The sequence below is a fragment of the Ammospiza caudacuta genome, chromosome 1 (genome assembly GCF_027887145.1).
Source record: "Ammospiza caudacuta isolate bAmmCau1 chromosome 1, bAmmCau1.pri, whole genome shotgun sequence".
In the NCBI taxonomy this organism is placed as follows: domain Eukaryota; kingdom Metazoa; phylum Chordata; class Aves; order Passeriformes; family Passerellidae; genus Ammospiza; species Ammospiza caudacuta.
The window spans coordinates 33,210,049-33,234,289 of NC_080593.1; the positions used below are offsets into that span (position 1 = coordinate 33,210,049).

General features: G+C 41.1%; 1 protein-coding gene across 1 annotated transcript in view; it reads left to right on the plus strand.

Moving 5' to 3' along the window:
• Positions 1–3,482: 3,482 nt before the first annotated feature.
• Positions 3,483–24,241, plus strand: part of PALS2 (protein associated with LIN7 2, MAGUK p55 family member) — a 53,987-nt gene continuing 33,228 nt past the window's right edge. Inside the window, exon 1 of the mRNA XM_058808141.1 lies at positions 3,483–3,614. The gene's annotated coding sequence lies outside the window, so the exon portion shown is untranslated. The remainder of the gene's footprint in view (positions 3,615–24,241) is intronic.

Consider the following 24,241-nt stretch of genomic DNA (forward strand, 5'->3'; position numbering starts at 1 on the left):
ATAAATGATTATCCAAATTAGACACTGCTTAACCAAAGTGTGCAGAACATTGAGCTTGCTGAGTATGCCAGCAATCAGCTTAAAATCTTCTTTAACAAAAATACACCACCCCAAAGTCTTTCACTCAACACCAGTTTGCCACAATAAATATGGACAGGGGAATGAACTCTAAGAAGTACCTCATCTGTGGGTACAACTGTTCATTTTGTCATTAAAGTAGTCATCAGAACAATGATAGAGAATTTGGAATTCAAACCCAGAGTTCTGCAGAGAATAAGACAAAGAAAATTTCGGCACAGTTGACCCCAGCCAGCCGATAACCTCTCCACTATTGTGGCAGTGCTGTGGTAATTACAGGGTTTTGGTTTTGTGTACATCCAGAGCTATAACGGGACTGAAAACCACATTCTCCTTTCCACATTCTGTAAACTGGAATGTCTGCTCCTCTAACTCCTCTAAATTCAGAGTAAGAGCTCTAGCAAAACCTAAAGACCCTGGAGAAAGGCCTCTACCTTGTTCATTGTAGCATCAGCAGAGAACAGACAGAATGTTAGCCGCGCTGGTCCCTGCAGTTTTACAAAAAGGAGCAGAAGATTTAACAGCAAAAGCGCTCAAGTGAGATCTGTATCATCAAAGGCTGAGTTCAAAGCTCTGAGGAGTCATAAACTCCAGTTCTAGTGAATGCAAATCAATCAGCCCAAAAGTGTCAGGGCTGGGGCTGCCCTGCCACACAGTCCTTACGCTGCCTGAATCCTGTGGTTAGACAGAGACTGAGATAATCCCTGGCATAAAGAAAGTCGGGTTTGGCACTCTTCTAACCCATGCCTGGCTGACCATGATCACCAGCCAGAAATTGCTGGGACATAAGTCAGCCCTGGCCAGGTCCTGCCTTCTCTGCCACAAACTGGGAACAGGGTGAGGCTTGGCTGAGATGCAGTAATTGCCCATTAAATGGACAAAAGAGATTTACTGTCGTTTTTGCACTGCGGGAATGGTTCAAAGCTCTCCGATTGAGCAGCACCAGCAGGGTCCTAAGGACCATCCTTGTACGGGGTAATTCTGCGATGAGCAGCACGCAAATGTAAGTAGCAAAAAGCCCAAAGGATATGACAATTCCTGACAGAGGGTAAACAACAATTTCTAAGTTCTTCTCTAAAACAATACATCTCTATTTCTTCCTTGACCCTAATGGATCAAATGCATTAAATAGTGGGCAAAAAATGGTGTGTGAGCATTTGGGACACATTCCCTAGAGGGCTTTAATAGCCAAATAGCAGCTGCAGAGGCCAGAATGGAAGACGCTCGAAAAACTGTGGAGCAGTCAGAGTACTTCGTGTTTAGATATTTCTGTTGCAGCCAAAAATGGGCTCTTGTATTTCACAGGTTTGGATTCAAGCTCTGAGCTGAACGGTAATAAGGAACCTCTAAGTTTTGCAGCAAAGCAATTTTCTTTCATTGGCCACGAAGGTAAAGTCAGGATATCATGAAAGATGTCAGCATAAATTGCTACAACCCTTTCTCCTTAATAGAATAATGTTCAGTTTTCACAAATGCAGAGACTGTGAGAGAAGAAGTCAACAAGATCTTGAGTTGTGAAATACAGGATGAGATGGCACTTATGGGTTTTGTGGCTCTGGCTCAATTAGAACATCACCAAAAAACTAAATTACAGGCAAAGGAGAGAAAACGACCTGAAGTTATTTTTTGGGGAGTGAGGATTTTTTTCTGCCTGTCAGTTTTTCCATTGTAGCTGCAGGGGTTCAAACACCGAAAGGGTGGTACAGGTCATTATGTTGCCTAGAATCCCTCATGCCATTTTAAGTTTCCTTTCAGTTTAACAAGGAAAAGATAACTGTTTGTGAAGCAATTTACCAAAAATATGTTCAATTTGGACTTTTTACTGAGAAATTGCAGGAGGGCTGTAAGCTCTTTCGACCTGGGGATGTAAAATTCCACATGCCTATGAAGCTCTCAGCACAGGGTAGCTACTGTAATTTGAAGAGTAAGTAAAAATAATTCCTAAAGGAATTTTACACACGTTTTTCCTAAGATGAGGTGCACAAGACCTCATTTACTTGATGCAACTTTATTGGACAATCTGAGAGAGGTTTTTCACCTGCTGGCTGCTGTTCCACAGTTTCTGCAATTATGCCCATCATAAATATCAGCTGCTTTTTTGGTGTTGTTGGTGGCATAGAAATCAGTTTAGTCGTTATCTGGTAGGAGAGCAGAATCTGAACCCATTAAGATAAAAATGGGTAACTAGAGGATTTTCTGTTAGAACTCTGCTCCCTCATAGCTCTGACTTTCCTTTTTCTTCAATGGGTTCCTAAGAAAAAGCCAGCATGAATTGCAGACAGCTTGTTATGAAGGTTTACCTTATGTCACACTGGGCTACTGGGTATTCTTAAAACAGCATAATTATACAGATTGCAATTGAAGTGTATGCTTGGATTTAAAAATTTTCCAGGAAAGTCGGTATGAGGAGGAATAAGTGAATGAAAACACGTTGAGGAATGACAGATTGTTTTGGACATGAGCATTTCGTTTCTGGAGCAAATTTTACCCTTAGGTGAAAACCAAAAAAGTCCAGCTTTAGTTAGCAAGAATTCTGCATGCAGGACTGACTGTGTGCAACCCAAATCTTCCTAAGTCCATGAGTATCCAAAGGTGAGAGTCTCTCCTGGAAAAAAAAAAAAAAAAAAAAAAAAAAAAAGCGAGAGCTGCTCTGTAATCATTGATCAAAACAAACGAAATGTTTGAACAGAGACCAGAAGTGCGGGGAAATCGCTTTCCCAGTGTTATTTCCATTTGAGTGGTCTTGCAGGTTACTGGCGTCAGGGGAAACTCCCCACTTTCCCCAGTGAAATGTGAGATTTCTCGGCTAGCGTTTCTCGCACTCGGCGACTGAGCAGGCAGCGCCACGTGTCCCCTCGCGGGACTCGGGACCGGGTCCCGGACACGAACCGGGGGGACCCGAATCCCGTCCGGGGGCAGCGGCGGGGACACGGCGAGAGGACGGGGGCACGCTCGCACACGGGCACCCCCTCGCTCGCTCGGCACCCGCCCGCGGCGGCCCTCACACGAACGCGCGCGTGTCCCCGCACGGCCCCGCGCCACCCCCCACGGCCGCCTCGCACACACGCGGTGACACGCGCAGTCACGCGCACTCCCACACACTCGCGCTCGCTCTCTCACACTCGCCGACCCCTCTCGCCCCCTCACCCACACACTCACACTCTCACTCTCTCTCACACTCACTCACACACTCGCTCGCTCACACTCACAGAGGGAAGGGGTGGGGGGGGGGGGGCGCTGAGGCAAAGGCGCGCGCGCTCCCTCCGGGCGGTTGCGGGGGAGGCGCTCGCGCGCCACTGCCGCGGAGGCCGCGCGCGCGCTCGCTCGCGCTGGCCGGGGGTGGGCGGGGCAGAGGAGCGGCGGCGGGAGCGCGTGCTACAGCCACGCCGGCGGCGCGCGCCGAGGCGGGCGCAGAGCGGCGGCACCTCCGGCTCGCGCCGTCCCTCCGGCAGCCCCGCGCTCGTCCATGGGGCCGAGCGGCGCCCGCTGAGGGAGGAGGGGACGGGGAGCAGCGGGAGTCGGTGCCGGCCGGTGAGGTCCCGTACCGGCGGGGAGGTCGCGTGCGCGGGGGGGGGGGGGGGGGAGGAGGGAGGGTTCGCCCGCCCGGCTACTCGCTTCTCCCGTCCCTCCCAGCCGGCGGGGAAATGGTGGTGGGAGGCGGGGTCCCGGTGCCATCCCGGCCGAGCCCCTCGACCCGGCGGCGGGAGCGGGGGCGCCGCGTGTGCGTGTGGCGTGAGGCGGGAAGAGCCGTCCGCAGGTAGCGGGGCCGGGCGGGCCTGCAGGGGAGCGAACATGGCAGCGCCGGAGTCCGGGAAGAGGGATTTTTGCCCCTAGAGCGGGGATTAACCCTCCTCCTCCCGCCTCCGGATGCGTCCCCGGGAGACTCGCGCTTCATCTGCCGCTCCGGATTATCCACCCGCCCACCCCCCTTCCCCCCACCCTCCTTCCCCCCACCCTCTTTCCCGGTATTTTCTCTCCTCCTGGAGATTATCAGGTTTCCCGCCCCTCCCTCTCCGGGATCCTCCAGCTCCCCCCTCCGAGGGGATTATCTCCCCCTTCCCTGCCGGATTATCCCCCCAGTTCGCTGTCCCTCCCTCCGCGTTCATGCTCCTCCGCAGCCTCGCCTCTCGGGGATTATCTGCTCTCCCTTTGGGGTGATTCTTCCTCTCCTGATCTCTGCCCCGGCCTTTCCCTGCCTATTTTCTACCTGAGGAAGTCAACCCTCCCCTTCCGTCTGCCTCTGACTGGGGAAAGGGGCGAAAATGTGGTTGTGATCAGGAGGGCAGGAGTTTCCAGCAGTGCTGTCATCTCCTCGGTCGTTGTACGAGTACTACAGGCAAGTGGATGTAGGTGTAGGAGAGGAGGCAGCAGGGATGGATGTGCGGAGCTTGGACCAGAGTTCAGCCTGTGGCGTTGAGCTCCGTATGCAGGGAAATATCTGCACCCTTCCTGCGATGTTACATCTGGTGGAGATGAAGGAGAGCCGACCTGGATCAGTGCTTTATAAAGACGTGCATGGGTGCTGGGTGGTAGAGGCTGCACGGAAAAAAAGCCAGCAGCCTCTGAGTTTCTTTGAGGAAGGTGCAATGTACGGTAGTAGCATTGTAGGTGGGAAGGTGCTTGGATGACATTGCTGCTGTTTGGGGGTCAGAGCTGGCTTGGATACGGTAGCTTCTGTCTTGGCTTGAAAGGCAGCTGGCTTAGGCTGTTGCTTGGTGTTGAGGAGGAAGCAGGCTGGTACCTTTTGCTGAAGCTCTGATGCTGATGTGGTTCATGACTGTCAACTTGCTGGCTGAGGAAAAACGCGTGTGTTCCTCAGACAGAGGGGGAAGGTTTATCCCATGTATTTGACTCCTGCGTAGGTTCGACCAGTCTCTCCTAACACCTGGTCTCCCTGCACATGGGTTTGCTGGAGGAGACTTACAGATCTGGCCATCTTGCAGCACAAGGCCCAGGATTAGATCCGTTAAAGTTCTCCCACTTGGCTTTGAGAAGAGAAGAGGCTGTGAGGAATTGTATGGAGACTGGGCACCTATAAATAGATGTCAGACTAGAGGAGGCTTTGAAATCTTAGCATGCTGCTTCTGAACAGATAGTGTCTGTTAAACTGGCTGGGTTGACGCTAGCATCATAATGTTTCCTTTTATTTCTGCTGAGGTGGTTGACTTTTAACACTTTGACTGGACCATACAACATTTGCCAGAAAATTCTTCCTGAAAAGGACATAGAGAAAATTCTCATTTAAATGAAATGCTGACAATTGGAGTCTAGTTTGAGTTCATTTAAATGAGATTTTTAAATGACCCTTCAGAGAAATCTTTAGTTTCCTCTTCCCTCCCTTGAAATGCTTGGAATTGATGCTCTTATGTCCTTAATTTGTTCTGAAAGTATTGCACTAGCTAGATTACCTGAGATCTCTGTTGCTGGGAAAAATCTGCAGTACTGAGCTATGGCATCACAATGCTGGTAGCTCTACTAGGTTTTTATTTAGTTGTTTAGGTTTTGGAGTTTTTTATTCTTTTTTTTTAATGGAATATTTGACACCTAACCAAAAGGATCTACATTCCTTGAATTCAGGGTGCTTGCATTTATTTTAGATCTTATGGATCACTGCTCTTTCAGCTTGTCTTGTTGAGAACTAATTAATATGGAAATTATTGACAAATATCCTGTACCAGCTCTGTGGAATGGTGTCTGTTCTGCTGCTCTATTAGTGGGCCAACAGCGTACTCTAAGTCTCTAGAATGATTGAAAAGCTGTTGCAACATATGTGCAATTGGACCTTTTTTGAGCTGCCTCTTTCTTGTGCCCTTTTTCCCTTTAAAAAAATAGTAGAAGCTATTAAATCATGATGGGGTTTTTTTACTTTTTTTTTTAATAAAAGAAAAATAAGAAAGGAAGTAATGAAAATGCACCTCAATAATACAAAAGAGTCTTAACAAACACTAATGGGATGAATATCTGCAAGAACCCTGACTTTTAGGGCATTTCTTACTTAGAGCATAAAATTTTAATCTGATCTTTATTTTCCTTTTGTTTTTTTGTAAAAAAAGGAAAAGTAAAGGCTTTGTAAACCTCAGGGAGGCAGAAAGGAACAGAAATCTTGGCGGTATGACTTAGTAGTTTTGGCATTTTTAGTTGATATTTAACCATAGTAAAAGCAGGAAAACCAAGTAATTGATCAAATAATTTGGCTTTATTTTAAGTTGTTAAGGATGTGATCAGAGCATTATCCTCAAACACTGGGTATCTTTGGTCAGCGTCAAGATCCAGCTTGCTGTTAAGTCCATGTGTTTGGTATTTTTGTGTGCAGAAACAGAGGTCAGTGATCTGCAGAAAACTTTATAATACCAAAATGACAAGCAAAAGACTCTTTAGTATGAGTCTCTTTGTAGAGTGACTCAGTCTCTGAATTCTTGTGTTGTTCTAAAGGTATTTGTTTGTAGAAATTGTAGGTTGAATGCCATTTTCTAGAAGTTCAGTGTCCTGCTTTAAACCCATACTTTCTGCTGAGTGATTTAAAGTTCTCACTGAGTGTGACTGTCCCGGGCTTGTGAGTGCCCTTTGATCCTCTGTGCAGGACACTGATCAGTGAATCCTTTCTCATGCTGAGGGAGTGGGAGGAATTTCTTTTTGCTCAAGAGACAGGTATGCACTTGGGATTGTGACAGCCTCCATGCAGATGTGGAAGGAATAATACTCTCAAGATCTGAAAGGATGAAAAGCTCACATATGTGAAAATAAAATGCTCCATCATGTTGTGTGCTTAAACTAGAAATGGATAAAACCTGGAAGGCTTGGCCTTGCACTTGTGGTAAAAACCTGAATTTTTAGAAGCACCCAGCAACTGGAGTGGTACAAACACTATTGGACTTATTGTGTGGCAGTATGACACAGAATATGCTGGCAGGGTTAAGAGCGAGTCTGTGAGAGGGAAAAGTGGTTTTGCTGTCCCACACAAGAGAAGGAGCTCGTAGAGGTGCTGGAGAGGGGTGAGTTTAGTTGGGTGTGATATGTGAGAGACAGGCTGAAATACAGATGTGCTGCTCACATCTGTACATTCTGCATTCTTACATTTACCCTGTAAATTCTGTTACAGGGCTTGTATGGTTCTGTGGTCATTGTAAGCATCTGCAGTTGGGTCTCAGCTCATACTACAGCAATACTGTAGTGCAACAAAGCATGGTGATGGTAATGGGCTGTCCTGGGGCTTAAAATTGCTTTTTTTTTCAGAATAAAGCATGCCTGAATTATGTAGTTGTGGCTGATGTCACTCCTACAAGAATAACAGAGACCAAAAAGAAGATAGAAAGAGAGATTAGGACAGGGGTTCTTCCATATGTAAACATTTACATTCTCATTTTGGGTTCATTAGAGTCTTTGAAGTTACAGTAATTTCACAACCTTTGTTAAATAATAACAATAAGAATTGAAAAATGGGATGTTGGCTGCTTTTATCATCATGTTCTAATTATTTTCAATGTCTGTGGCTTAAAAGAAAAAGGTGTTTCATACAGTGTTTCGTAATGTTACAATGTTTCATATTAGCAACTATTCCATGGGTTTTACGCATCAGTTCTTTAAATAACTCATTCTAGTGCCCAGGTCTCATGAAACCATGGTGGGAATTAGAAAGATACTGAAATCAGATGACATTTCAGATTTACTAGGAACAAACAAATGTTATTTAATAAATTACTTATACATGATTTTTAAGAGTATTGATTAGTTTTACATTCTGACAAGGAACTGTTTGAGAGCAGGGACTCAGTGAAATCCACGCTTACTGCAGAGAATGACTGTGGTTTCTATAAACTTGTTTTTGGGGAAGAGGGACACAAAACATGATGACACATGACACACACAAATTCTTTGTATCTAACACAAAAACATTGCTCCTCTTGCAGTCTGCTTACCGAAATCCCAAAGGATCAAATTACTGTTTCAGTTAAATTCACTTTTCCAGTAGGTGGAGACAATTGTTGATTTGAAATAAGCTTAAGCCTTTACATTTTGATTGCAAACATTTTATCAAGATACTATTAAAACAATGAAAATTAGGAAGTAAGAAAATGTTTACATTTTTATTTTAAGATAGTTTACTCTTAATGCTCTTACTGAAAGAGCTGTGGCATTCAAATATTGCTTCTGTATTGAGAGTGGCTACTCAAATAGTTTGGGTTTAATTTTCTAATTATTTCCACCCACTGGTCAAATATGCATTGATGAAAAGTTTAAGTGATACCTTTTAAAATATCCAAACACAGGATGGAAGAAAGTAGATTGAGGGTAAACAGACTGAGGGTAAAAAGATTGGATAAAGTTTTTCTTTTAAGACTAGTAACACAAGGTAGGGGAGCCCTCAAGTAAATCAGCAGGAGAATAAAATAAAGATGTGTCAGTCATTCTGGCTGTGTTATTCCATTCCAATGGATAAATTTTTAAAAAATATTTTGTTCAATGTTCATTCATTAATTGTTCAGAGATCTGACTGTAGGGATCATGTCAGAGGTTTGGCATGTAAAACATGTCAACAACTTTTTATGTGATGTTGATTTATTTTTTAACAAGTCAGTGGGCCAGTTGGTAAGTCAGCCTTTACATATCTTATTAAAATTCCATCCCATTCCTTTCCTGATCCTCTGTTGAAGTTTACAGAGGTCTTTTTGGCAAGATGAAACTGCTTATGCAGCAGAAGTTCTCAGACTGGGAAGACAGACTATGTTCTAGTAAATGAAGTGAGAGAAAAGTTAATTTCTCCTTTCCAAGCTCTTCTGGCTTACTGTATTGTGAGTTGTTGTGCTGTGGAAAAGGACAGGGCTGCTGCACAGAAATTGCTTGAACATTATTAATTTTGCTGTAGTCATAGTGCTGCTTACAGCTTCTCACACATTCCTCAGATCATTAGAAGGAGCTGTAATTAACAACTGAAAGTTCAGTTTACGCATTCTTTGGTAAAGAGCATGCAGGCAGGGAGAAGTTGGTAAGTGAAACTTCATGTTCATGGAGTGTGTAGGGCATTCAGTCATCTGAACTCAAATCGGACAGACAGTCTCTCTTCTCAGATCTACTGGTGCGGCTCTGCTGCTTACACTACATTTGGTACAGAACAGCAAAATGGGATGAGCAGTGCCTGATTCAGTCACTTCTGACCAGTGAAGCTCCTTTATACGTATTTAATCTTTGTAGTATTTTAACAACTTCCAGGAACTTGTTGCAGTTGGCATTTGTTTTACATGATCTTCCCTGAGGACAAACTCTGGGTGTACACTGCTATGTGTGGTATTTAAGGCAGTGTTCAACTGCAGCTTATTTATCAAGTGAAACACTTGGTTTCAGTTCTGTGAATTTTGTTTTATTCTTTCATAGCTTTATGTGGGGTGGCCCACTTGCTGCATGGATAGAATTCAACCTTGGTGTAAGCCTGTTGTGTGAGAGGAGTTGTCCATCATTAGCTCTGCAATAATCTCACAGGTGTCTTGTCTCAAGAGGGATCAAATGGACACACTACCATTCCAATACCAATTGGACCAATACCAAAGTCATTGTGCTTTGGGAAGCAAGATAAACTGGTAACTTGTGTTGCTGGGTTTTAATCAGCACGTCTGTAACATTACCTGGTCACAGGGCAGTAATGACTGTGCTTGAGTTGCTCTCACTGTTGGTTGAGAGCCCTCACATCTGTTTCATGTTCCTGTTGCTGCAGGGGAGAAACGTTTGGGCAGTTTTGAGGACAGGCTATAAATACACAAAAAGAAGGGGGTATGGGAGCACCGAAGAGTAGAATTGTGTCTTGAGTTTGACACATAATTTGATAGGAAAAAAAATCCATCCATCTTTGTGTCTGCCACACACACACCCAACGGGTAAGTCTTAGGAATCCAGACGTTGTTAGAAATCGTGCCATTGAAATGAGAGGTTAACTGGGTGTGTACTCCGGTGAGAAGGTAAGAGGCTTCGGCTGCTGTTGAAAAGGGGCAGAAGAGGGTTTTGTATGTAAGGATTTGCAAGTTGGAGCGCGGCGCCCGAACGCGCCGGGCCGGCTCGGAAAGGCGGCTCAAGCGCGCCCTCCAGTGGCCACACCGGGACAGCGGCGCCGGCCTGGGCTCGGGGCCGTCGGGGCCACCGCGCCGGTGAGTGACAGCAGCCAGCTCCTGCCGTGCGGATGGCTGCTTGCTTAGCTGAGCACACTGATAAATAAGCTGGCGCTTCTTAACAAATAAGTGGCTAAATTCGTAAAAAAAAAAAAATCTGCTGTTGCCAAAAATTGATTCAGTTAGGAATCTTGCTCTTGGAGTTGGGTCAAAAAAGGACTGTCCCATCCAGCAGTCTATTAAATGGGGAGATTGCTGCAGTCTCTGCTGGGATTTTTTGTGCTGACGCCTGGAAGCAGGCAGGTTTACTTCTGAATGGAATTTATTAGCTATGAATTGAAGCGTGCACATTTAACTGAGTCAAATCTTGGTAAATAGCTCTGCAAACAGCACAGACTAACTAAACAGCAGCAGAAAGAAATGTGTAGTTTTTAACAAGTTTAGCACACAGTTCTCGGTCTTACATCAGATTCCATGCTGTTCGGGAAAGCAGCTGGGGCCTTCAGAAGGAAGAACTTCCTTGGCACTAATGAATAGGAAATGGAAAAGAGAAGGGTGGACTGTTCAGCAGGTGGACTCATCGTAAGGTGGAGGGTCTCAAGGCACATTGTTGTAATTTGAAATTTCTGAGATAACTGCTTCATAGATGATTTCAAGTTTCTAGTATTGTTTTACTTTGGCTCTCTTTGACTGTTCAAACCATGAACTTTGGCTCCTGATAGCATTCTCTTTTGTAGACAAGACCTGAGTTAGCCCTTGTTTGACCACACGCCTTGTTTCTCCAAAAACCACAAGTCTTTTATATGACAGTGTGACTGCCAGAATGGTACTGTTAGATCTTGCTGTTAACTGGAGTTGTTAAACTAAGACACTTGAAGTAAGTTTGAGCTCGTAAGAATGTAGTGTTTGGTTGGATTTTTCAAAGAAATTTTATTTGTAAGGTTCTAGCAAAAAAACTACATAGAGGAATATTCAGTGAAACCATTAAGAATCCTTTTTTAAGAATTGTAAGAATTAATCTAATTACAAATTTGGCAAAAAATGCATGTGTAATAAGTTTCAGAACAGTCTGCTACTTAGCTTAGAATGTATGGGCCCAATATGGAAAAGTGCAACTGTGTATCTGTTCATATGTGACATCTGGTGTGATACAGTCATACCAGTTATCTGTTTACCACTTCTGATGAACCCATTACACAGAAAGTGTACTTTTGTGCACAAAGCACTTTTCTCACTATGGGTGTCACTATAAAGCTTTTACACATTTGAAATAATAATAAAAAAATAAAATCCCTTGGGCTTCCCTACCCCAGGCATAAATGATTTTACTTTACAAATATAATTACTGTACTTCCAGGAGGTAATCTCTCTGGACAGCCATAGACTAGTTTGAATTAGATTACTCTGTTTTTTCCTCCAGGGTGAGTTAATACACTGAGCTTTATTTTTCTGTAATTACTTCAAAATTTAGATCACTTTTAAGGCTTACTATTCTTCCTTATAACTAGACTGGGAAAGCTAAGAATACTTGCATTTGAGGGGATGACATTAACTTTTTTTCATCTATAACTTAATTTCCTTCAGGTAGGTATCTGTTCCGCTCCTCAACTTCATACAGCTCATGCTGTGTTTAGTTAGTCTCAGTTGTAGAGTTTCTTAATTTGGAAATACTGGAAATATTTACTTAATAAGCAGAGAGTAAGCACACTAAATCTTTCAACTGTGACATTTAACCAAGTCTAGCTAGAGCAATGTTTTTGTTAAATCTGTATTTCCAGAGTTCTGGGTTTGAAATCTTTCCAGTAGTTTGACAGTAAGCTTCATGAATAAAGCAAGTTACTACTTTTACCTCTGTTACAAAATCTTTGGACAGAAACCCAGTTAGTGTGAAATAAACAGGGGAGCAGAGTTAGTCAGGGGAGATAGTCAGGAAAATGTTTTTCCTATTTTTTTCATGAACTTCAGCAGGAAGGGCAAATCTCTGGATAGATGATAGTGAACCATGATTGGATGCAAATGCATTTATATAAATGACCTGTTTGTATTTGGATTTTACTTACTTTAAGAAGCAGCAATGCACTTAAGCAGTAGATGAGAGAAGACTACAGAGATTAATTTGCAAATTAACCTTCTAATAATACAGTGCTGTTTTGAAATAGAAGGAAATCTTTTGAGGTCTCAGAGTATGACTTCCTGTTTGTGTTGAATACAGGACCAGCCAGGATATCTGTAGAGGCAGTAATTTTAGTTCTGTAGTTGGCATCTGGTATCCAAGTGCAGGAGTATTGTGTACTAATGCAAAAGTAGTACAATGTTAAAGGGTGAAACTTGTTACTTGCGTTGTCAGTGAAGTCCTACAGCCTAGCTAAGTAACATGTAAGTCCATTGCAAACCTGAAAGTACTTGGGTCCCATTGAATACAGTAGGTTTTAAATAATAAGTTCTGTCATGGGGTCAGACTGAAGTTCCATCAAGCTCGTTTTTCTAACATGCAGTGCAGCATCTGAAACCATGCAGAATCTGTCAGGAGCCCCTATTAGTGTTATCCCTGAGCAGATTTTCAATAAGACAGAAGATATGGAAGTGTCTTAATGAGAATATGCTGGGGCCAGAAGAATTAGTGTCTGGATAACCCTAAATTCAGCTTGCAGATAGGCATAAAGAAGCATAGCATGGTCCCCAAGTGCCTAGACATCATCACCCAAAAACCGATGAAGAATTCATTGTGCTAATGCGCAACAGCAGCAGATTCCAAAAATTAGTGCATTGTTCATGACTAAAATAACATCTTATGTAATTGCCCTGGGCCTGCAAATTAGCAGCTTCCAAAACGATCTTATAGCTTTGCAGAGGGGATTGAAAACTAAGACAGCAGAATGATTGATAATGCTAAAGGCGTAAGACTTGCAGGGCTCCAGGAAGTCCATCTCTGAGTAGAGAACAGATTACTCATTTGCCATTCATTTTTTTTTCTCTTGCTCTTCTGCAAGTCATTAGGGAGCCAGTATAAATGCAAGAGGATGACCTGAAATACCAGGCACACGTTAGCTGTGGGTGTGGCTACCTGTAAGAGGAAGATTCCTACTCTAATGTTGCGCCGAAGAAAGACCCTGCATCAGGGTCTTTCTCTGTTTTGGTATATCTTCCTCTATGTTAGGATATTACCCATTTGAACTGGACAGGATTGATACCAGTAATGGATTGGAAGTGGCAGTCTGTCTTTTAAAAATACACGTATTTTTTTTTTTTTTATGTGTGCATGCAACTCCATACATATATGGAAACATACAGAAAAAGAAGGAATTCTTAATAAAATGCAGTATTTTATATGTGTGTGTTAAGATGTATGTGGGTGTATATATACGCATACATATGTATCTTAAAAAAAAAGAACACTTGTCTGTAAACAGAAAGCCCAACATCCATAAACTGTCTAGGAAAGCATAAATACCAAGTACGCATACATGACATTTTCTCTAGGTAATCTCCCAGAATCTGGCTAACATTTAACCTGAAGATTTTTTAAATTAAATTAGATTGTGGATTATTTTTGTAATTTGGGTTGAGTGCTTTTACCATTCAAGACGCTTCTATTTCAAAACCGGTTTCAACTCCTTAATGGACTGTATTCATACATAAATTGCTAGTGTGCACTGGAGATCTGTTTGATTAAACATGAGAAACTCTTATCCTTGGATTGGATTACTGTTTAGTTTCTTTAAATAATTGACCATGGATTTTCACTGAAGTGCTTGATAACTGAGATATGATACGTGCAGCGTTGTAGCCTTCTGTGAAGATTGAACCACTGCTAGTTCTTGTTTTGGTAACAGAGCTGGTGGCAAGTTTGCAGCAGGTTAATGATTACCCATCTTTGAGTTGAGGAAGCATGTCAGACTGACCAGGATACCCATAGGTTGGTCTTTGGTGGGTCATTGCTCCATTCTGCCTAATGATGTGTCCAGGTGAAACAACAGAAATAGTTGTTTAGCCTCCAAACACTGGAGCTTGCAAGCCTGTTTACATATTTACCTGCTCTCTAGAAATCTGACTGCTGCCGTGTGACATGTTCCTTCTGATACTGGCTTCCACACAGGCACCTTGAATAAGGTAAACCTAGCCTTGCCAAATATCCTGGTGTGGCTTTAAGGGTTTTCTGCTTTTAGTGTGGGGTTTTAATAAACACAGAAAGATAAAGTGTGTGGGGCTAAAGGAAGAACATTCTAATAGCTTGAATTTTGGGTTGTTTGGTCACAGAGTCCTTTATACTTAGATGTGTGAGCTGATAAAAGGTGGTTGTCTGAAGCTAAAGGGGAGGGTTCTCAATTAGCAATAGAAATGCTCTTTCAAGCTAGGCTGACAGTATGGTATCCTGTGCCTGGAAGCATGTTCAACTGATCGTGGAAATGCATAGATTATAAGGAAATATCACTGTCTCAATTGCTGTGATTAAAAAACATCCTTCCTAACATCCCCCTTCACATTGTCCTGTATCTATCTGCAGAATTGGGAACAAGCTGAAGCAACTGGCTCATCTTTCCCTCACTTCAGTCATTCTACAGGTAGCTAGCAGTTTTTTAGGTTTGGTGCCACTTGGAAAACACTTCAGTTTTACAGCAATAAGCAGTGCCTTTAAAGCTTCTAGGTTCAGTCTTGTGATATAAGGAAGAGGAATGGAGTCAGGTGTTCTAGATCATCCTGTGTTAGCAGTGACCTGGAGATGTGTTTTCGAGCTAAATCAGCTTGATAGGAGATCTTAGAATCCAAGCAGTGATTTCCATACAGACTAAAGGCTTAGTGTTATAGAAATAGTTTGTATTACCTGCTGGAAATGTGGTGCCAAGGATTCAGAGAGATGTAAAGAGCTCTTTCCCCTTAACTTTCCAGTCTGTCATCTTCTCACTCATTGGTAAAGGTCACACCTCTCGTGTTCGATCCTTTCATCATTTAAAGAGGCAATAACGAAGCAATGTCCCAAGACAGTTCTCTAGAAAGGTTTTAGAAAGTACTTTTTCAAGGTGACTTTCTTCTTATATTTTAATAGGAAGTATAATCACTGACAAACCCCTAGTTTGGCCTGAGTGGAATGTGGAAGCTCTCAGGCTTGACAGAAATTGAGAAGCGTATAAAAATAAGAACAGTTCCATTACCAAGAACTTGATCTAGGCTTCTATAGGTGCTCTTTCTTCTTTGGAGAAGAGATTTTGATAGTGGTAGATAAAACAGATCATTATGTAAAGTTTTTTTTTATTTTTTTAGTTTAGTAATAATGCAACAGAAATGGAAAAGATATAACACAACATATGTGGAGTTGAGAAAAAATTGACTGACCTTTCTTGTCCTGAGTTGCACCAAGAGGGCAGGTTTTCTTCTAATTATTGGTACATCTTGCTCAGAGAAGTGACAAAGGTTTATCTAACTTCTACTCTCAAAACCAGCTGTAATAGAACCTAATAGATTCATCATCTTGATACATTGCAAGTGAGACTTGACCAGACTTGTGTTTTCTCTTGCTGAAGAAATAGATCCTTTGGGAAAAAAAAAGAAAAAAATAAAGAGAGAAAGTGCAGCATGAATTTGCTTCTTGTAGCGAAATAGGAGAAAAAAAGGAGTAAAATTTACCAGCTGTACATTGAATATTGTCTTTCCAAGTGATGCCCAAAAATACTCTTGTGCATCTGAAGATGTTGAATGCATCATAAATCTCAGCTAATATTATCTAGAATTGCTCTACTTAGTTATCTGTGACCAAAATTAGAATCCTGCTGAAGCTTCTGTTACGTAGTTTTTAGAGTTCATTGGCAGCTTCTGAGCGAATTAAAAGGATGAAGAAAGGCTAAAGAAGTGAATACTCATAAGGAGACTCTTGAGATCTTGACCATCCTACTTTAAATTGGAATTCAAAAATGTTAGAAAGACCTCTGAATGTCTATAGCACAGGTTGCTTTTATTCAAGCTACTCATTTTTTTTTGCAGCTAAGCTGCCATTTTAGTTTTAGTATCTACTGTTTCTTAAGCATTTGGGTATACTTAGGAAACAGAAGGGGTACTTTCTTGTGTAAACAGAAATAGGCAGTGAATAAAAAGATAGTGGAAAAATCTCGAGTCTGTATGAACCTAATGGATTAATCAAGAATTATACTGTGTGACATTTCACAGTTTGTACTTAAGGAAATATATGCAAATACCTCTTGTCAGCCTGTTTTGAGGGGATCTGAACATATAAACCTCTGAATGAGTCTTTCATTCAAGTAGGTCACTTCCTTTTTTTTTTTTTTTTTTGACATAATTCCCAAACCAACTTTAACTGATGCCTTAACTTGGAAGTCACTGGGGCTGGTTACCTGCTTTCAGCTAAACTTACACTTAAATCCTTTTCAGTAATATTTTTGCAAATTCTACTTCTCTGGAATATTGTCTAACAAACTTTTTTAAAGGCAGCAGACTGAAAGAGGGGCACAGTGAGGGACTCAGCATTGGGAACCTGCCTCTCTTTGACATCAGTGAATGAGCATAGTGTCATCTTCCAGGCACGAGTGCCAGTCTGTGTACATGAAGACAGGTGGAGCAGGTGATAGTTCCATTTAAACACTACCCCTTCCAGCATGGTGTAAGCACCATGTGGTAGTGCTAGACTGTGTACAGAAATGACAGATGAGGTGTGGTTTCCTGGGCCATTAGCTGGAATATATAAGACATTTCACATTTTTTGTTTTTCCTACTGAGCTACTCCTTTTGCTGTATCTGGTTTTTCTAAGTTCATTATAATGTGTTGCCTACTTTGCAGCCATTTTTTTCCCTTTTATTAGATACATTTTCAAATAATTTACTATTAAATAAGTGTTCAGGTCTTTTAGCTCTCAAACAAAATTTTACTTTTATGTCTGATGGAGAGATGACCAACTTCTCTGTGTATGGTAGGGCCTTTGGCTAAATGATTTGAATTCTGATGTCAGTGTATGTGCACAGGCCTGTGTTCTGATGGCTGGTATGATGACTGCAAAAAACCCATGAGAGATAATCTGACACTAAGATGATCTTGGAATTTGTGCATCTTGGTGGTGATTAAACTCACTGAAATATATTTTCTACCCCTCCTGAAATATAATCCAACAAAAGTCTTCAGAAGATTAAAGTCAGCGAGTTTTTATAGAGGATTATTTGTACATGGTGTTGGAAGTGCTGTGTCTGTGAATATGTTTGGGGTCCTGTTATGTTATATGTGTCTTTTATGGAATCTTGAAAGTCATAGGACATTGTGTATTGTGTGGCTTTGCTGTGCTGTTAGCACAGGAGATTCAAGTAAAAATGTTTGGTGAAGCAAGAATGACTGGGATGCAGTTGCAGTGATATTTCCATGCTTCAAATTTATGGTGGAGTCTTGCAGCTCTGCTGTATGAAACAGATTTGTGCTGTGCTATAAACTTCTCATGTCATCAGTCTTTGCATTGTTTCTCTGTATCTGTCATACAGAAAAATCTGTGCCCACCTGTTCTTGGAAAGCCTCAGAACTGAAGAGCGAGACTGATAAAATTACTATACTGATTTATTCATTTTATTAAGTCTTGAACTTAAGGTAGTCTTTCTGATAATTTAAAATGAGAGGTCTGATGTGTGCAGATAAAGCGCTGTGTAAGTGTTCCTTTCTCACAAAAAGATAGCTGTTCAGGTTCTGGGTATCTCTCTGGAACAAGAACTGCCTGCAGAGTGAGGCAGCAGTGGACTTTATTTAAAGAATTAGGAAAACTGATCAACAGTGTAAGTCTGGTAAAAATCCTGTAGGGGAAGGGTTCTGCAGTATCCTGCTGGTATTTAACATGGATGAGAATGTTTTTCTGTTCATGCTTAAATTTCTGATTGGCACACAAAACCAGGAAATTGCAGGTCTTCTTGGAGTGCTCTGTTCTAACTTGTTTGACATGCTAGCAATTTGTTTGTTAAGCACAGGAAGATCACAGTTTTGAGCACATGTGAAATTTATGTAACTGTAGAGTGAATTTCGAGTACTTAGAGTGTATATCAAAAAATTACCATGAGACTATTTAATTCTCTAACCTTTCAGCCATAATTTAATCCTATGTTGAGCCAACATAATGCATGCCTGATTGAATCTTTATCCTTCATAGCTCTTGATGTCCATTGTTCTGGACAGAGGCATGGTAATTAATTTGTGAAAAGATTTTTTCAATACAGAGACTTGGCTTCTTTTTTGAACTACTGGCAGGAGCTGATTCAGAGCAGTCTCTCTGGTATTAAAAAACAAGTGTTGATTCCTTCTGTGTGAAAGTTGGCTTGTCTGGGTCTGAAAACTTACGCTGAGAAGTGATGTGGTATTTAAATCCTGACACTGTCTTTGGAAAAACAGAATATCTGCCAGATTTTCTGCAGCTGAGAAAGCTTCTTTCATGTTTCAAATGCTTCAGTCACTGAACACAAATTCCTTCTTACAGGATCAAATGGGATTGCTGTAACTATGGCAAGTTAGTGTAGAGGAATACTGGGTGCCATCAGTAAGCTTGATTTATGGAAAGGATATTAATGAAGATAAAAAGGTACCTTTCCAAGCAATATGGTGTTAGTACTGCTGAGGTTTGTTACAAACAGTATTCCAAAGGAAGTTTGGGCCCAGTGATCTGATGTTTCTAAAGGATCTCTCAATGTACAAACTAATGCCAGTAGGCTGGATCAGCAATCCAGTAAGTGCTTACCAGGCTGCTGGGCTGGTGCCACTGGGTCTGTCCAGGGATGGGTGTTTGGGACTCTACCTGCATGTGGTTTACTTTATTAGATCTGGTTCTTCAAGCTGCTTTTCCTTGCTCACTGGACCAAAAAGCAAGCTAAAGTCCAGCATGTGTCCTTGGAGTCCAGCAGTCTTTACAACTTTGCACACATGTGTAGCTGACTCTTAGGATACATGTAGCTGAGGAATCGGGATCTGTTGACTTAGGGAAGTGCAAGCCTGAACTGCTTAAAATTATCAGCTGCTCTTTGAGTAGAGACCGTCAGCCAGGTTCTGTCCTGAGTCTAGGACTTTTCTTCTTCCACTTGACAAGTGGAATGTGTGCAGGTCTTCTGGGGGCTATGTTGATTGATAGGGCTTCTGAGAAACTGAAACAGGATCAAAGTTTCATTTGGTGTTGGGCGCAACTTGAAGAAAAGTATAGTGAAAAGTGAAAGAAAGAGAGATGATTATTTGAAAAAATAAGTTAACAGGTTGATATTCTTTCTGCAAAGAGGAATTTATACTTCTGAAAATGCATCCCTAGACTATGATGTTTCAGACCTTTCAAAATCTTGAGGAGGAGTGGGGCCATTTCACTTATGTGTCAGGTTTGTGGAGACAATGACTACTCCATCTGTTTTTTGCTACCTTGTGTGCTGTATAACCTGTCTGCTGAGATAGGACTTGGTTTTTTTAAATAACATTAATAAGTACTGGCAACAATGTAATTTTGACCTTGTAACACCCAGAAAGTTATGTAAAAAGACATCTTAGCCCTTTCAGGTTTTCTTGGGAACTTGAAGGTGATTTCATGTTATATTATTCCACAATCTTAAAACTAGTTGTATCCGAAGAACCAATTTATCCATAGGAGGTTACATTGCTCTCTTTTTTGTAGTGTTTTCAAGCCCAATACTCTTCAAAGAAAGAGGAATTCAGTGGGGAAGTAAGATAAGCAGAAACAACCATGGATGGGACTGACTGCTCTGAGAACTCATTTGGTGTGATGAGACAGTCCTCTCAAGTGCCACACTGAAGGTGGCTGGTAAAGCAATTAATCTTTTCCAGGTCGGGACCTGGACTTCATAAAACCTTCTTGGGGAAAAGCTCTAACATGGAATTATTATTTATCTATTGCAGTGAAATTCCAAGGTTGGGGACAGAGACCCATGATCCCTAACCTACCATTTCTGATTGTACATGGGAGGACTTCAATTGGCTATTTTGGGAATCCTCTCCTTTTCTGTGGATGGCATTAGAAGTGGTTCTGACTGCTGCTACCCAGGTGACTGGGTCTTAAAACTTGTGCAGATCTGAGAGGTTTTATAGTCAAAACCCAACAAGGGTTGTACTAGTACTTGTTTGTACTAGTACCCTCCTCTCTTCTCCCAGCTCCTTTCTCTGAGACACCTAAGAAGTGTGGGAAACAACAGAACAAAGGACTTGAGTGAAAATTAAGATAATGTGGCTTTTATTGTTTCAGCATAAGGAGGTTTGAAGAGAGTTAGCATATGAAGATGTGTATGAACTGCTTTTGAGAAACAGCAATTGCAGTTTGAAGTTGAGAAAGACATTATCTTACAATTTTCCCCCCTTCTGTAGGCTTTGTCATGGCTCAGATGCAGTCAAAAAGCAAGTTCCATCATGGAACTTTTTACAAGAGAAGCCATTATAAAAGATGATGTCATATCAGTAGAAGTTGTTGTTTCAAACCTTTCAGATTTACAGCAATTTGCCTGTCTCAGAAAAGGATGAAAATCCTGACAGATATTATTCTTCACTGAGTTTTGCAGTGGTGTGAACTGTTCAAGAAGAAAAGTTCGGCTGTCTTTGCATTTGCCAGTGCTTCTTTTGAAAACAAACAAACAACCCTTCCCTCCCAACCAAAAAAAACTAAACCAAGACATTTTACCTGAAAAATGTGCAAAATTTACTTGAAAGATCTCTGGTTTTGCTGAGTTGGAGGGGTGGGGTACGTGACTGAAAATTCAGTTCTTAGCAAAACTTAATGAAACCCAACTTGGTATTCTGAGGAAATGAAGTAGAAAACTTCAGACATGTCAGTATGCATCACACACAGTTTTGAAGACACCCTTTGCTGTTTCACTGCCTGTGCCCACCTTATACAAGACAGAACACTGTCTTCAGGGTTTACAGCAGTAGCTTTAAAGCGAAGGTGGCAAACATTCAAAGAGAGTATTCAAAGTGGCAGTTTCCTTAAAAGCATGTAGTTCTTAATCCAAGCTACCCCAAGACCACTAGAAATAATTTTTTCCTGATGTTGTTGTGCCTAGACTTTCTTAAATTGAAGTTAGATTTCCCACTTTTCATTAAATATTGGCAATTGTGAATAAATCCTTATAACATAACGTGGGGAAGTAGTCCAGGAGGTAAAACACATGACTAAGGGCAGTGTGACTTACTCCATGAAGTTTTTCAGTTCCCTTCAAAATACAAGTGTCAAGCTGATCTTTTTATTCCTTTTCCAGGGTTCTTGAACACAGCCTTCACAGGACTAAAGGAACAGAACTGTTGAGGGTAATGAATAGGCAATTGTGTTAATCTTGACTGCATCGAATTGAAAGAAAGGTTTAGGGTGGAGTCTCTTCACTAGGAGTGACAGAGATGTAGTTTGAGCATTCCTGAAGGTCAAGTAAGCCTTTAACATGCCATATTTTGCCATTTCTTTATTAAAACACAAAGTTTTTATGTGGCATTTTTCACTATTTAAAAAGATAAGCTGTGTTTTTTGGCAAACAAGTTTGAAAAACCATTTTCTATCCACTACATCGCTACTAACATTCCAACCGTGTTTTGGAAATTTTCTTTGTAGGTAAAGCTTTAGCTGTGTTCTTAAGATAAGCAAGAACTGTGTCATATGACAAAGGTAGTGAAGTAAATGTTTTTTTTTTATTGTTTTTCTGTTGCAAGTCACCCTGAACTAGAGCATTATTCATTTAGTGAATTGCATTTACTGCTTCCAAATAAGTTTGTTGGGCAGAAATGGGAGTGTGTGCATGAGAGAGATTAGTTTAGTGGAAGTGGGAGCACTAGAGTTTAGGGATGAACTTCAAGTGAAATTTTTGGAAAATGTATTAGGTGATCATGTAAAATTGAAAACTGAGGTCCTGGGACAGAGATAATTTCATTTAAATGTTATAAATTTTGCAGATTCACTCCTGTTTGCTGATTCACTCCTGTGCTAAATTTTTTGTCTTCAGACTGGGATGCAGTAGAAAATTGAGTGAGATTAAGTGAACACTTCCCTATGGAAGCATTTTATGGTAGTTCTTTTCCTTTTGATGGAAAAATGGGCTAGGTATAATAATAGTGTAAGTAAATATCTTTTTTCTTTTTTATTAAAGAATATGTTGACATAGTCTAAATATTTTCTAAAGTGCTTTAACTTATTTTGTGCTCCAAAAAGCTGTCTTGCATTTCTGTTTTCTCCATATAATTTTATCGAGCAGCTTTAAAATGCTTGTGTAGCATCCATAGTAGAACCTCAAAAATAATTTTATGTCTGCACTGGTACAGCTCTAATTTAAATACTCCAGTGTATTACCTTGGAAGGGATAATTCAATAAATACTTCCCAGTAGCAGAGGCTTGAAACAGTGAATGCATGAAATGTTAACATATGGGTGTGACTGGTAAAAGGGCAGAGGTGTAGTTTTTTACAGCTGCATCATAATGGAGCAATCAGATTTTGAAAGTGCTGAGTTTGGATGCTTTAATTTAAAAAAGCATTCTGTTGTTATAAAATAACTCTGAGAATGTATTATGACAGTGTTATTTCGCTTGATATCAAAACTCTTAATTATAAAATTCTTATTTGTTAGAATTCCTGAGTGTCTCCTATGCTTGAAGCTGTAAAAGGAAGTAGTGTTAAAAGCAACAGTAGTATCTGGATGATATGTGGTTTCTGGTGCATTTCCTTGTCTAAGCATTTTCACTAAAGCAAAAGTGCCAAAACACAAAAACAAATTGCCAAAAACTAATTTGAAACCTAGAGTAATAGCAGTGGGACAAAATATATGTGAAGTATTTTCACTGAAGAAAAAGGACTTTTTGTTCAGTTACGGTTTTTCATTTTGGAGGAGAGTGATGTTTAAAGTGTACCTTTGTACTGTTTAGTGACAGACCAGTAGGTTGAGCTGACAGTATGATGTAACTGTAAGAAGGTCAAAACAGATCTCATTATCTCTCCCTATCACTAGAGAGGGAAGTATTAATGGTGTCGTGCAAGGCACTCACGAGACTTGTCCAATAATGGAAACTGAGACATTGTGCTTTCTAGATGTAAAAAAAATTGGATTAAGGACAGAGAGCAGAGACAATTGTTTAATCTAGATTTTCTATTAACCAAGATTAAGAAAATGCCCAGATATCTGAAGTGTGGATTGTTTTTAATGATATCCTCCTGATACTCTGTTGAGTGATCAGGTGCCTTCAGACACAAGGATGCAGACGCCCCTGGGATGCAAACTGCAGTGAAACCAACATCGTCCCTGGTAATAAGATTCACCACAGATCTCTGGAGGTGCAGTGTTGTTACTTTGCTACACAGTGGAGTATCTAATTTTGTTTATTTGAAGTACCTTGTCTTTTTTGCAGACATGCACAAAGCACGCTACAGAACAGCTCTGTGACTAATGTTCTGAACTGTTTCATTTGCACTGACAATAGAGCACGTTATAAGCCTTGTGAATTTTACCTTTCTTTGAAAAAATGCCTATCCAGTGTTCCTAGATGAAAGTGCAAATGGTTGGAAAAAGATGCTGCTGGCCAAGCTTGGGCCAGTTGCTCCTGGGGCTCCTGGTCTCAGAAGTGGGACACAACATGCAGCTTGCCTTTATCCACTATGACAGTGTTGATTGGAGACCAGCAACAAGATGAAAGTATGTTCTTGGACTGGAAGTCTGCTATCCCTTTGGAAAGGTGTTCATTATTTTCTCTTCAGGTCTGATTTTTTTTACTTGTGTGAAGAAGAGATTTAATTGAGGAAGAAACCTTAATTGATTTCCAGCTGTCCTTAGGCTGAATTTGTGAATGGGATAAAACAATAGATGGTTCTGCATGGCTTTCCTTCAAGTGTTTCACCAAGAAAAGTGGTACAGTAAACTGATTCTTACATTTGTTTGGGTTTGTTTGTTTGTTTGTTACACATGACTTCTTCCTTGCTATATAACAGTCCTCTTTACTTATATTAGCATTTTTTCAGTCCTGCTTTCTTCAGGCTCTGTAGTACTGCAACAAATAAATAATACTGGGTACTGTGGCAGAAATGCAGATACAAAGCTTTTGATTCATTTGGAAGAGTGTGCATTAGAGAAAGCAATACTTCA